Source organism: Anopheles funestus (assembly GCF_943734845.2).
Source record: "Anopheles funestus chromosome X unlocalized genomic scaffold, idAnoFuneDA-416_04 X_unloc_131, whole genome shotgun sequence".
Classification (NCBI taxonomy): domain Eukaryota; kingdom Metazoa; phylum Arthropoda; class Insecta; order Diptera; family Culicidae; genus Anopheles; species Anopheles funestus.
In genome coordinates this window covers 35,001-46,918 of record NW_026045074.1, presented here as the reverse complement: position 1 = coordinate 46,918, position 11,918 = coordinate 35,001, and positions in this window count along the sequence as shown.

The window sequence follows — 11,918 nt, the reverse complement described above, 5'->3', positions numbered from 1 at the left end:
GGCCGGAGCTATTCGACGAACAACCTGCGCATTCACCTTCTCGTTGCACTTCTTCGGGAATTTGGTGCAACCAAGTTTTCACTATAACTTGGTCATTTTCCGTCCATCGGACATGCGGTTTTGGGTGTCGATACTTGACACCGCACGCTACAATATGTTCCTCCACGACCATGTGGTCCGATGCTTCCAACAGGAGCTATTCGAGGAGTACCGATTTTTCACCATTAAAAATGCTCAATTTTGCACCAACTTTTGCCTATAACTCAGGCTGTATCGATCGGATCTTCAATCTTGAAAAAGTTTTGGATAGGTGGCACCAAATGCTACATTTCGTTCTTCCACGTCAACTTTGTCCGATGTCTAGCAAAAAAGTTATTCGCGAACCAAGTCCAGAACCCATGCAATGGCTGCCCACATTGCATACATCACGGCGGTTAACTCTCGTTACTCTATACCGTGGACTTGGTACTTTTTCAGGCATTCGTTGCTACTTCTTGGTTCATGATATTCGTTTACGGTCTTCACTAGGGCATTTGGTGCTCCTTATCGGTTCATGATATTCGTTTACGGTCTTCACTAGGGCATTTGGTGCTCCTTCTCGGTTCATGATATTCGTTTACGGTCTTCACTAGGGCATTTGGTGCTCCTTATCGGTTCATGATATTCGTTTACGGTCTTCACTAGGGCATTTGGTAATGGGCTTCCCACTTTCTACTGATCGATCCATACTCACTTGCGTGCACCTAGCCTAGGAAGGTTTCCTATGGCTTCCCATCTTTCTACTGATCGATCCATACTCACTTGCGTGCACCTAGCCTAGGAAGGTTTCCTTGGGCTTCCCATCTTTCTACTGATCGATCCATACTCACTTGCGTGCACCTAGCCTAGGAAGGTTTCCTTGGGCTTCCCATCTTTCTACTGATCGATCCATACTCACTTGCGTGCACCTAGCCTAGGAAGGTTTCCCTTTGGTACCGACTTCCATCTACGCACTCGATATAACCTAGGTACTTGGTACCGATGATGGTTAACACTCAAGCATTTCTTGCATCCTGCGTGCAAGGTACCAATTTTCACTTCTCAGGTGCGTTTATGAGCCCGCATTAATCCAATATCGCTCTGATGGCCTTTCTTATTATTTCATCCGATAGCCCTTGCCAAAAGCTACCAAAAGTTCCTCCACGGCCATGTGCTCCGACGCTTAGTTTAGGAAATATTCGAAAAAATTCAAAATAGGAAGCATTTTCTTATTGGAAAATCACCTTAAATCGATGGCCATTTTTTGGGCAAAAACTTTAACGTCTTCCCGACTTTGCGGGAATTGCGAATTTTAGGCACCCAGAGAAAATCTTTTACTTTAAGGGGGCGGCCGCGAAGTTGCCCAAAGTCTCGGACACAAAAATTCTCAAGTTCCCCACTCTAGTAAATCGCCCTATGAGTATCTCCTGGCCCGCGAGCTCTGCGAGCGGGCCAGCTTCGGCGATTTTTGCCTTTTCGCCTAGGCGGTTCTTCTACGAAATTGGTCCACAGCTTTTGCTCAGAAAGCTAGCATTTGTTGCAACAGTTAGGTACTTGGTACCACATTTTGGTATCCATTTGGGCATTTGTGGCAACTACTCGGTACTTTGGCCCACATTTCGCTCTACTCGGGCTTCTATGGTGGTACTTGTCGGTACTTCTGGCCAACTTAGGCCAATTGGGTGCAACTTGTGGGTACTCTGTGGGTACTTTAGGGCGTATTGTGTCTTTCGGGTGAACCTTCGCTATACTTCATGGGTACTGATGGCCAACTTAGGAACATTCAGTGCAACCTTTGGGCCTAAGGAAATTTGTCCAACTCTTTGGACTTAGAAAATTTTCTGGACTTAGAAAATTTTCTGGACTTGTAAAAATTTTCAAATGTTCAATTTGGCCCACATTTCGCTCTACTCGGGCCTCTATGGTGCTACTTGGCGGTACTTTTGGCCAACTTAGGCCAATTGGGTGCTCTTTGTGGGTACTCTATCGGTACTTTTGGCCAACTTAGGCCAATGGGGTGCTATATGTGGGTGCTCTATCGGTACTTTTGGCCATGTTAGGCCCATTCGGTGCTATTTGTGGGTACTCTATCGGTACTTTTGGCCAACCTAGGCCCATTCGGTGCTATTTGTGGGTACTCTATCGGTACTTTTGGCCAACATAGGCCAATTGGGTGCTACTTGTGGGTGCTCTATCGGTACTTTTGGCCAACTTAGGCCAATTGGGTGCTGCTTATGGGTACTCTATCGGTACTTTTGGCCAACTTAGGCCAATTGGGTGCTCTTTGTGGGTACTCTATCGGTACTTTTGGCCATCTTAGGCCCATTCGGTGCTATTTGTGGGTACTCTATCGGTACTTTTGGCCAACATAGGCCAATTGGGTGCTACTTGTGGGTGCTCTATCGGTACTTTTGGCCAACTTAGGCCAACTGGGTGCTATTTGTGGGTACTCTATCGGTACTTTTGGCCAACTTAGGCCAACTCAGTGCTTCTTGTGGGTACTCTATCGGTACTTTTGGCCAACTTAGGCCCATTCGGTGCTATTTGTGGGTACTCTATCGGTACTTTTGGCCAACTTAGGCCAACTCAGTGCTACTTGTGGGTACTCTATCGGTACTTTTGGCCAACTTAGGCCAACGCGGTGCTATTTGTGGGTACTCTATCGGTACTTTGGGACATATTATGTCCTTCGGGTGAACCTTCTCGATACCTCATGGGTACTTGTGGCCAACTTAGGAAAATTCAGTGCAACCTATGGGCCTTTGGAAATTGCTCCAACACTTTGGACTTAGAAAATTTTCTGGACTTAGAAAATTTTTTGGACTTAGAAAAATTTTCAACTTCTGTATCTTCTTCATCAAGTTCCATTTTGTGGGACTTAGAAAATTTTCTGGACTTAGAAAATTTTTTGGACTTAGGAAATTTTTCAACACTTGTAAAATTTTTGTTCCTTCTTTGAAGAAGAATACTTTCCACTATTAGCTTCTTTCTCTTTTTCTTCTTAGTTGTCTTCTTATTTTCGGTCCGAGAGCGCCGACACTTGTAAAATTATCTAAGTCCGAAGACTTTTGGAATGAACCAAAAGTCAACGAACACAATACATCAACCCTATCAACATCAAGTGGCAACCCGAAGGAAGCGCAGCGGCCAGCCCATGTACAACGCGAAGTTGTAGCATGCAACCAACCAACCGCTAACCTCCAACGGCACTCAATGTATTCGTTACACATGGGCGCACCTGCACCACACTGTCGTGACCATCCAACGAGCCGTCGGTTCGGTCGTGTGTTACAAGCACCCCATCACATAGGCATAGAGTCACCACACAGTGTTCTTCAACACTCTCGTCACATGGTGCAAGTCACGGTACGCACCACCAATGTGCACTGGTTGGCCAATTCCAGCACACACGGGGCGCGCACGCGCAAGCACTAACCACCAAGCATGGGTCGCCTGAGAGGATCGATGCGAACGCATCTCTACAACTTGAAGCTCCCAGCCTGTAGTCCCGTCGTTTGCGGGCGGTCGTAGGTGTCGAAACTAGTGCTATCCACAGTCGGCAAGCTCGTCCACCGGTGTTCCCAACATGTATGGTACTAACACGTGCAGCGCGAACCCGCCCTTTGCGGCCTAGTAGTAAGCGGGGATGAGACGCCAGTGTGCCAATGGACAGCACGGACGGTTCTCGGAGGGTTGTTAGGCCCGCTAGCTTACGACCACCTAATGGGTATAAGAAGCGCTATCAGCTCGGATTGGATACGACCTTAGAGGCGTTCAGGCATAATCCAGCGGACGTAGCGTCATACCATAGTCCGTTCGAACTAGTATTGAGCCAGTGGTCCGTACCTGTGGTTCCTCTCGTACTGCACAGGAATTCCGTTAAGATAGCGACAAACAATGCACACCAGTAGGGTAAAACTAACCTGTCTCACGACGGTCTAAACCCAGCTCACGTTCCCTTGAAAGGGTGAACAATCCTACGCTTGGTAAATTTTGCTTTACAATGATAGGAAGAGCCGACATCGAAGGATCAAAAAGCCACGTCGCTATGAACGCTTGGCGGCCACAAGCCAGTTATCCCTGTAGTCTGAGCGAAACCTCCGAAGTGAACGGACGTGTTTTTCGAGCGCTCCCGTGCGAATTTGCGAAAAAGTGCGTTTAAAGCGAATTAGTTCGAGATTTACCCACAGGTGGCGCTGGTGTTGTTAGGAGTGATATTCCCCAGCCCCCCCAACTCGAACCATAGTGCTACGAGCGTTTTTACGGAAAACGTGAAATATTTCACGAAATATTTCATGAAATATTTCAACCTTGAAATATTTCAAAAGAGGACAAAATTTCCTTTCCGGGGAGCCGTCGGACGCCCGGATCGGACAAGTGGTTCTGGAGATATAGGGGATTGAAAAAGTTTGATAAGTAGTTCGATAACTGTTATCGAACTCCAACACCGAGTTATCAAACTTCCGGACAAATCCTTTAAAGTGGGATATCTCGGTAACCCCTCGGGCTAGAGGGACGTCCGGGGTATCGGTGGATAGGTCTCGGAGTGGAGCACCGGATCGTCACCCCCCCGCCCCTCCCATATCCACCCCCTCCCCCTCAGGAGGGAAAAACCAGTGTTTTCTAGTGTCCGGTTGGTATTGCCCTCTAAAAGTGCGCGAATCGGTTAAAAAATATTGCAGAACATTAAGTGAGATTATCCCGATTCGATGAAGTGGTCTGCCGTTTCTGTGCGTTAAAAAACAACGGAGATATTAGCGCCCAAAGTTGGAGGTTTTTCGCGTTTCCGGTTTCGGTTCCGGCCATACAATTTGTATGGGATTTTCTGAAAACCAGTTTTTTGTGAATAACTTCGTCAATTCTCAACGGATTTTCAAAAATAAAACATCAAAAGACGCGTATTGAAAAGACGCATCCAACGGTGTTAAGTTTGTGCGTGTGTGTGTATGCCACCGGAAGTGGTGACCAGAAAACAGGTGTTTTTCAGTGTCCGGTTGGTATTGCCCTTCAAAAGTGCGCGAATCGATTTAAAAATACTGTAGAACGTTAAATGAGAACGTCCCGATTCGTTGAAGTGGTCTGCCGTTCCTGTGCGTTAAAAAACAACGGAGATATTAGCGCCCAAAGTTGGAGGTTTTTCGCGTTTCCGGTTTCATTTCCGGCCATACAATTTGTATGGGATTTTCCGGGGACCAGTTTTTCGTGAATAACTTCGTCAATTCTTGACGGATTTTCAAAAGTAAAACATCAAAAGACGCGTATTGAAAAGACGCATCCAACGGTGTTAAGTTTGTGCGTGTGTGTGTATGCCACCGGAAGTGGTGACCAAAAAACAGGTGTTTTTCAGTGTCCGGTTGGTATTGCCCTCTAAAAGTGCGCAAATCGATTTAAAAATACTGTAGAACGTTAAATGAGAACGTCCCGATTCGTTGAAGTGGTCTGCCGTTTCTGTGCGTTAAAAAACAACGGAGATATTAACGCCCAAAGTTTGAGGTTTTTCGCGTTTCCGGTTTCATTTCCGGCCATACAATTTGTATGGGAGGCGATTTCGTCTGGGCATTTGTATGGTGGTAGCACATGCGAAATAAGAAAATAGTGGTACTCACGGTCTTGGATGGTGAGATCCCTTACTGTAGTGAGTGCCGAGTCGTAGCACATGCGAACATTAGAAAATAGTGGTACTCACGGCCGTGGATGGTGAGCGACGAAATCGCGTGACGTCACAAGGTGCCGTGACGTCACAGGAGTAGTGTGTGAATATCAAACCGGAATCTCAAAATAGCGGCCAAACCAAGAGTGCCAGGACTTTGGTTCCACGTGGCCGACCCCCGATTCTGGCCCTGGGCCCTGTGGCCAAATTTGGCATTCCTACATGCCAAGGGGGGGGAGTTTTTCGCGGGTCAGTTTTTGGTGAATAACTCGGTGAGTTCTTGACGGATTTTCAAAAGTGACGCATCAAAAGACGCGTCTCGCAGAGGCGCATCCAACAAAAATTTGAGCGAGTGTGTACGGTCGGAATAGCGGAAGTTGTATGCGGAAAACCGGAAGTGCGTTTAGGTTTTCTCATTTTTGAAGGACTACGTACAAGTAGAGTCGCGGAGTTAAGTGTCCAGAAGGCTAAGTGGGAACGACCCGCTTCGATTGAGTGGTCTGCCGTTCCGGAGAGACGATTAGTTCCGGAGTTATCTGCCTGCAAAATTCGGATTTCCATTTGAGGAAATCGCGTGACGTCATAAGGTGCCGTGACGTCACAGGAGTAGTGTGTGAATATCAAACCGGAATCTCAAAATAGCGGCCAAACCAAGAGTGCCAGGACTTTGGTTCCACGTGGCCGACCCCCGATTCTGGCCCTGGGCCCTGTGGCCAAATTTGGCATTCCTACATGCCAAGGGGGGGGAGTTTTTCGCGGGTCAGTTTTTGGTGAATAACTCGGTGAGTTCTTGACGGATTTTCAAAAGTGACGCATCAAAAGACGCGTCTCGCAGAGGCGCATCCAACAAAAATTTGAGCGAGTGTGTACGGTCGGAATAGCGGAAGTTGTATGCGGAAAACCGGAAGTGCGTTTAGGTTTTCTCATTTTTGAAGGACTACGTACAAGTAGAGTCGCGGAGTTAAGTGTCCAGAAGGCTAAGTGGGAACGACCCGCTTCGATTGAGTGGTCTGCCGTTCCGGAGAGACGATTAGTTCCGGAGTTATCTGCCTGCAAAATCCGGATTTCCATTTCCGGTTCGGTCAACAAACAAGGTTAGTACGAGTTGGACCCACAGGTGGCGCTAGTGTCGCCAGGAGAAATATTCCATAGCCCACCCCACTTGGACCATCTAGCTACAGGCGTTTTTCTGGAAATCGTGAAATATTTCACGAAATATTTCATGAAATATTTCAACCTTGAAATATTTCAAAAGAGGACAAAATTTCCTTTCTGGGGAGCTGCCGGACGCCCGGATCGGACAAGCGGTTCCGGAGATATAGGGGTCTAAAAAGTTTGATAAGTAGTTTGATAAGTGTTATCGAACTCCAACACCGACTTATCAAACTTTCGGCAAATTCTTCAAAGTGGGATATCTCGGTAACCCCTCGGGCTAGAGGGACGTCCGAGGTATCGTTGGATAGGTCTCGGAGAGGAGCATCTTTTCGTCACCCCCCCGCCCCTCCCATATCCACCCCCTCCCCCTCAGGAAGGAAAAACCTCCCCACGCCAAGTAGGACATCGGTGCGGGGTATCATTCGAAAGGTCTGGAGGAGGGGCGTTGAGTCTCCACCACTCCGCCCACCTCCCACCCACCCCCCACGCAGAGCAGCAAAGAAATGGTGATCACCCGAACGTCGATGCGTGCTGCGTCGGTGGATTCGCGCGCGAAGACAGGAGCGGCCTCGGGTGTTGAACCGAGGGTGGTTGTCCAGCGACTACCAATGTCTTCCTCATCAACGGCTTCGCCTGCTGCTGTAGAGCTGAAACTCCTGCAGGAGGCTCTGCAGAGTATGGAGCGGAAATATGAGGAGATGCGGAAGCAGAACGAGAAGCTGCATGAGGAGCTAATTCGAATGTGTCAGATGTTCGAAGAGGCTAAGAAGGAGGCGCGCCTAGAGGCCATTCGGCGCGAAGAAAAGGCGGATGCGGAGATAGCGATGCTCCGTGTGGCTCACCAGCGTGATCGTGATGCGCTCAATGAGCTCATCGCGCAGGTGATTGGACATCAGCGTCCAGGAGAGGCAATCCGGCAATCCGCAAGCCCGCCAACCCCCATGCCGCGACGTCCATTGCAGATGCATGGACAACGGCAGCTGGAGGAGCAACAGTGGCAGCAGCAGCAGCAGCAGCAGCAGCAACATCGTGAGCAGCGGCAGCAGCAGCAGCAGCAGCAGCAACAGCGTCAGCAGAGTGCAGAGACGGCTATGGTGGTGCCGTCTTCGGACCAGGAAGGCGACTCCTGGACTGAGGTGGTGCGCCGTAAGCCGGCACGCCAACCGGCGAGAACGCAGCAGCAGCAGCAGCAGCAGTGGCCGCAGCTGCCACAACAACGGGCGAAGGTCCAGCGACAGGCGGTTGCAGGACCATCGTCACAGCAGCCCCAACAACAGCAGGGGCAACAGGCCTGGCGTAGCCAGCCTGCAACACGGCGAGGCGGAGGGCGTCAACGGCAGCGCAAAATCAAGCCGGACGCAATTGAGATTGCTCCAGCCGAGGGACAAACCTGGACCGAGGTTTACCAGGTTGTGCGTGGGGCTCCAGAGATGGTGAAATACGCAGAGGCCCTCGGAGTCGGACGACGCACCACACGCTCCCGACTCGTTATGGAGCTGAAGGAGAGCGCGAACGCTGCAGAGGTGCTGCAGTGCATCCAAGACGTGTGCGCGAAGGCGGAACTGCCGGCATCAGCACGATTGGTGACTCCCACGGTCGACATCCGGATGGACGCGGTCGACCCTTTAGCGGAGGAGACACACGTGGCGAAGGCACTCTCCGAGCTATGCCAGCACACCGTGGAGGAGACTTCGGTTCGGCTGCGACCAGCGTGGGACGGCACGAAGGTGGCGATAGCTCGGGTGACAACGAAGGCGGCAGAGGAGCTGGACGGGAAGTTTGTCAAAATCAAGTACACGTCCTGCCTGATCCGGAAGGTGGCTCCAACGCAGACGCGGCAGCAACGTTGTTACAAGTGTCTGGAGATGGGACACGTCCGGGCAGCGTGCACGAGCGAGGTCGATCGCTCGGCCAGCTGCATTCGTTGCGGGAAGCCGGATCATCAGGCGAAGAGCTGCACGGCGGAGGTGTGCTGTGCCGTGTGCAGCGGTCCGCATCCGGTCGGGCATCTGACGTGCCGACGCTAAAGGTGCTGCAGATCAACCTTGGGCGGAGCAGGACAGCTCAGGACCTGCTGATGCAGACGGCTCGCGAGATGGATGTTCAGGTGGTGCTTGCCTGTGAGCTGTATCGGCCGCCTCGAGATGATCCGCGATGGGCTGTTGATGAGGAGTTGAGCGTGGCGATCGTCGCAACGGGGGCTTACCCCATCCAGCGTCTGTGGGGAAGCGTCGTCCCGGGACTGGTGGTTGCCACGATAGCGGGAGTTACGTTCGCCAGCTGCTACGTGTCGCCCAGCAGCGGTCTTGATGACTTCGAGGAGTTTCTTGGTGCGGTGGAGGTGTCGCTGGTGGGACATACAACATCAGTCCTGGCTGGGGACTTCAACGCCTGGAACGAGGAGTGGGGGAGTGCGCGCACTACCCGGAAGGGGCAGGAGCTCCTAAGCGTGGTGGAGCAGCTGGCGCTGCAGACGCTGAACCGTGGCAACGTGCCCACCTTCAAGGGCAACGGGGTTGCACGGGAAAGCGTCATCGACGTCTCCTTCGCCAGCCAATCCATTGTGCGGCCGGACTCATGGCGCGTGCTTAACCGCTTCTCCGGCAGCGATCACGAGTACATCGAGTTTCAGGTGGAGGTTCCGGGTCAACGGAACAAGCGACGTGGCCAGCAGCACCAAAGCCAAGCAGCAGCCAGTGACGGGACAGCCAGGCATGCCGGAACTCGGTGGAAGACGACGCAGTTCGTCCGGAAGAGCTTTGACATCGCCCTCACAGTCGGCCGCTTCGGACAGGTCGACACTCCGGAGGGGCTGGTTGGCGGACTCACTCGGGCGTGCGATGAGACCATGGAGAGAGTACACGGGGCTACCTTCCACCGCAAGCCCCAGGTGTACTGGTGGTCTCCGGACATCGAGCGCTTGAGGGAAGAGTGCGAAGCAGCGGAGGCAGCCCATCGCCGGGCTCAACCGTCGGAGCGTGCTGCGACGTCTGCCGGACTGCAGGACTGTCGTCGTTTGCTGCAGGCCAGTATCCAGAACAGCAAGGAGAGCAGCCTTCAAGAGCTGATTGACGGCGTCGAGGCTGAGGTGTTCGGTCTTGGGTACAAGGTTGTGCGAGCGAAGCTTCGCGGCCGGGCGCCACCGGAAACGGACCGCGCTGTTCTTGGTCCGATCGTCGACGCCTTGTTCCCGGAGCATCCAGCGTTCGAGTGGCCGGACATCGAAGCGAGCACCGCCTCACACGTCGCTCTGAGGCCGGTCACGAGCTCGGAGGTCCTGCTACTGGCTGAGCGGATGGCGTCGTCCAAGGCGCCAGGGTTGGACGGCATCCCGAACACTGCGGTAAAAGCAGCGATGCGGAAGCACCCGGAGGTCTTCGTGGACGTGTACAACCAGCTGCTCGAGCGAGGCGAGTTTCCTGCGTCGTGGAAGGAGGCTCGACTTGTGCTGATCGCGAAGCCGGGCAAGCAGCCGGGCGACCCGTCATCAAATCGTCCGCTGCTCATGCTGGGAGCAGTCGCCAAGGGGTTCGAGCGGGTGATCCTGGATCGACTGAACGACCACTTGGAGAACAGCGATGCTCCGCGACTGTCGCCAAGGCAGTACGGGTTCCGGCGCGGCCGTTCCACGATACAGGCCATCGAACGTGTGATCGAGAGGGGGCAGCACGCGAGGACGTTCCATCGCACCAACCAGCGGGATCCTCGATGTCTGGTGGTGGCAGCACTGGATGTCAGGAATGCCTTCAACTCCGCCAGTTGGGAGGCGATCGCGGCTGCCCTGCAGAAGCTGCAAGTTCCGGTAGCCCTCCAGAGAATGTTGCGCAGCTACTTCTCTGAGAGGAGGCTGGTGTATGAAACCAGCGAGGGACCAGTGCGGCGAACGGTCACGGCGGGCGTTCCACAGGGCTCAATCCTGGGCCCGACTCTGTGGAACGCCATGTACGACGGCGTGCTTCGGCTGGCGCTACCCGAGGGCGCTGAGGTGATCGGTTTTGCTGACGACGTCGTGGTGCTGGCGAGCGGGACGACACCGGAGGCGGCGACGCGGTTAGCTGAAACGGCGATAGGAATGATCAGCTCGTGGATGGCGCAACACCACCTGGAGCTTGCTCCGGCCAAAACCGAGCTGGTCATTGTTTCCACAATGCGGAGAGAACGCACCCGCGTTCCAGTGACGATCGACGGAGTGGAGAAGATGCCGACCCGCACGCTCAAGTACCTCGGGGTCATTCTTGAGGATCACTTGTCGTGGAGGCCACACGTTGAGCAGGCCACGTCGAAGGCGCTCCGTGTGGCGCAAGCCATCTCCAGGTTGCTTCGTAACCATGGCGGACCTAAGTGTGCGAAGCGACGGTTGCTGTCATCGGTGGTGGACTCTACTCTCCGCTATGCTGCGCCGATTTGGCATGAAGCGGTCCAGCTTCGGGCGTGTCGCAGGCAGCTGAACCGGGTGCAGGGCCTTTACGCACGGCCGGTGGCCCGCACTTTCGTTACGGTGAGGAACGAGGTGGCAACGGTCCTTGCCAGCGTCATCCCCATCGTGCTGCAGGTGACGGAGGACGCTCGTTGTTACCAGCGACACCGGGCGACGGGAGCGAGTTTGCGGGAGCTGCGCATCGAGGAGCGAATAAACACAATCGCCGAGTGGCAGCGGCAGTGGGACCAGCTGGAACCAGAAAGCCGCTACACACGGTGGGCACACCGAGTTATCCCGGACTTGGCGGCATGGAAGAACCGGCGGCACGGAGAGATGACCTTCCATCTCGCGCAAATTCTCTCCGGCCACGGTTTCTTTCATGAATACCTGCATACCAAACATCTGGCGCCATCCGCTGACTGTGTCAGGTGCCCGGGAGTCGTGGAGAGTGCTGAACATGCGTTCTTTGACTGCCCGAGGTTCGCAGATGTTCGACAAGCATTGCTCGGCGAGGATGATGCAGCTGTTGTGACGCCGGAAACTCTCGTGGAGTTTATGTTGAGCAGTCCGGCGAGATGGAGCAGCGTTTGCGAAGCGGCGCGTAATATCACCACATCTCTGCAGCAGGATTGGTACGTCGAGCGTGCCACCAGTGCCAATGCAGAGATGGTAGCC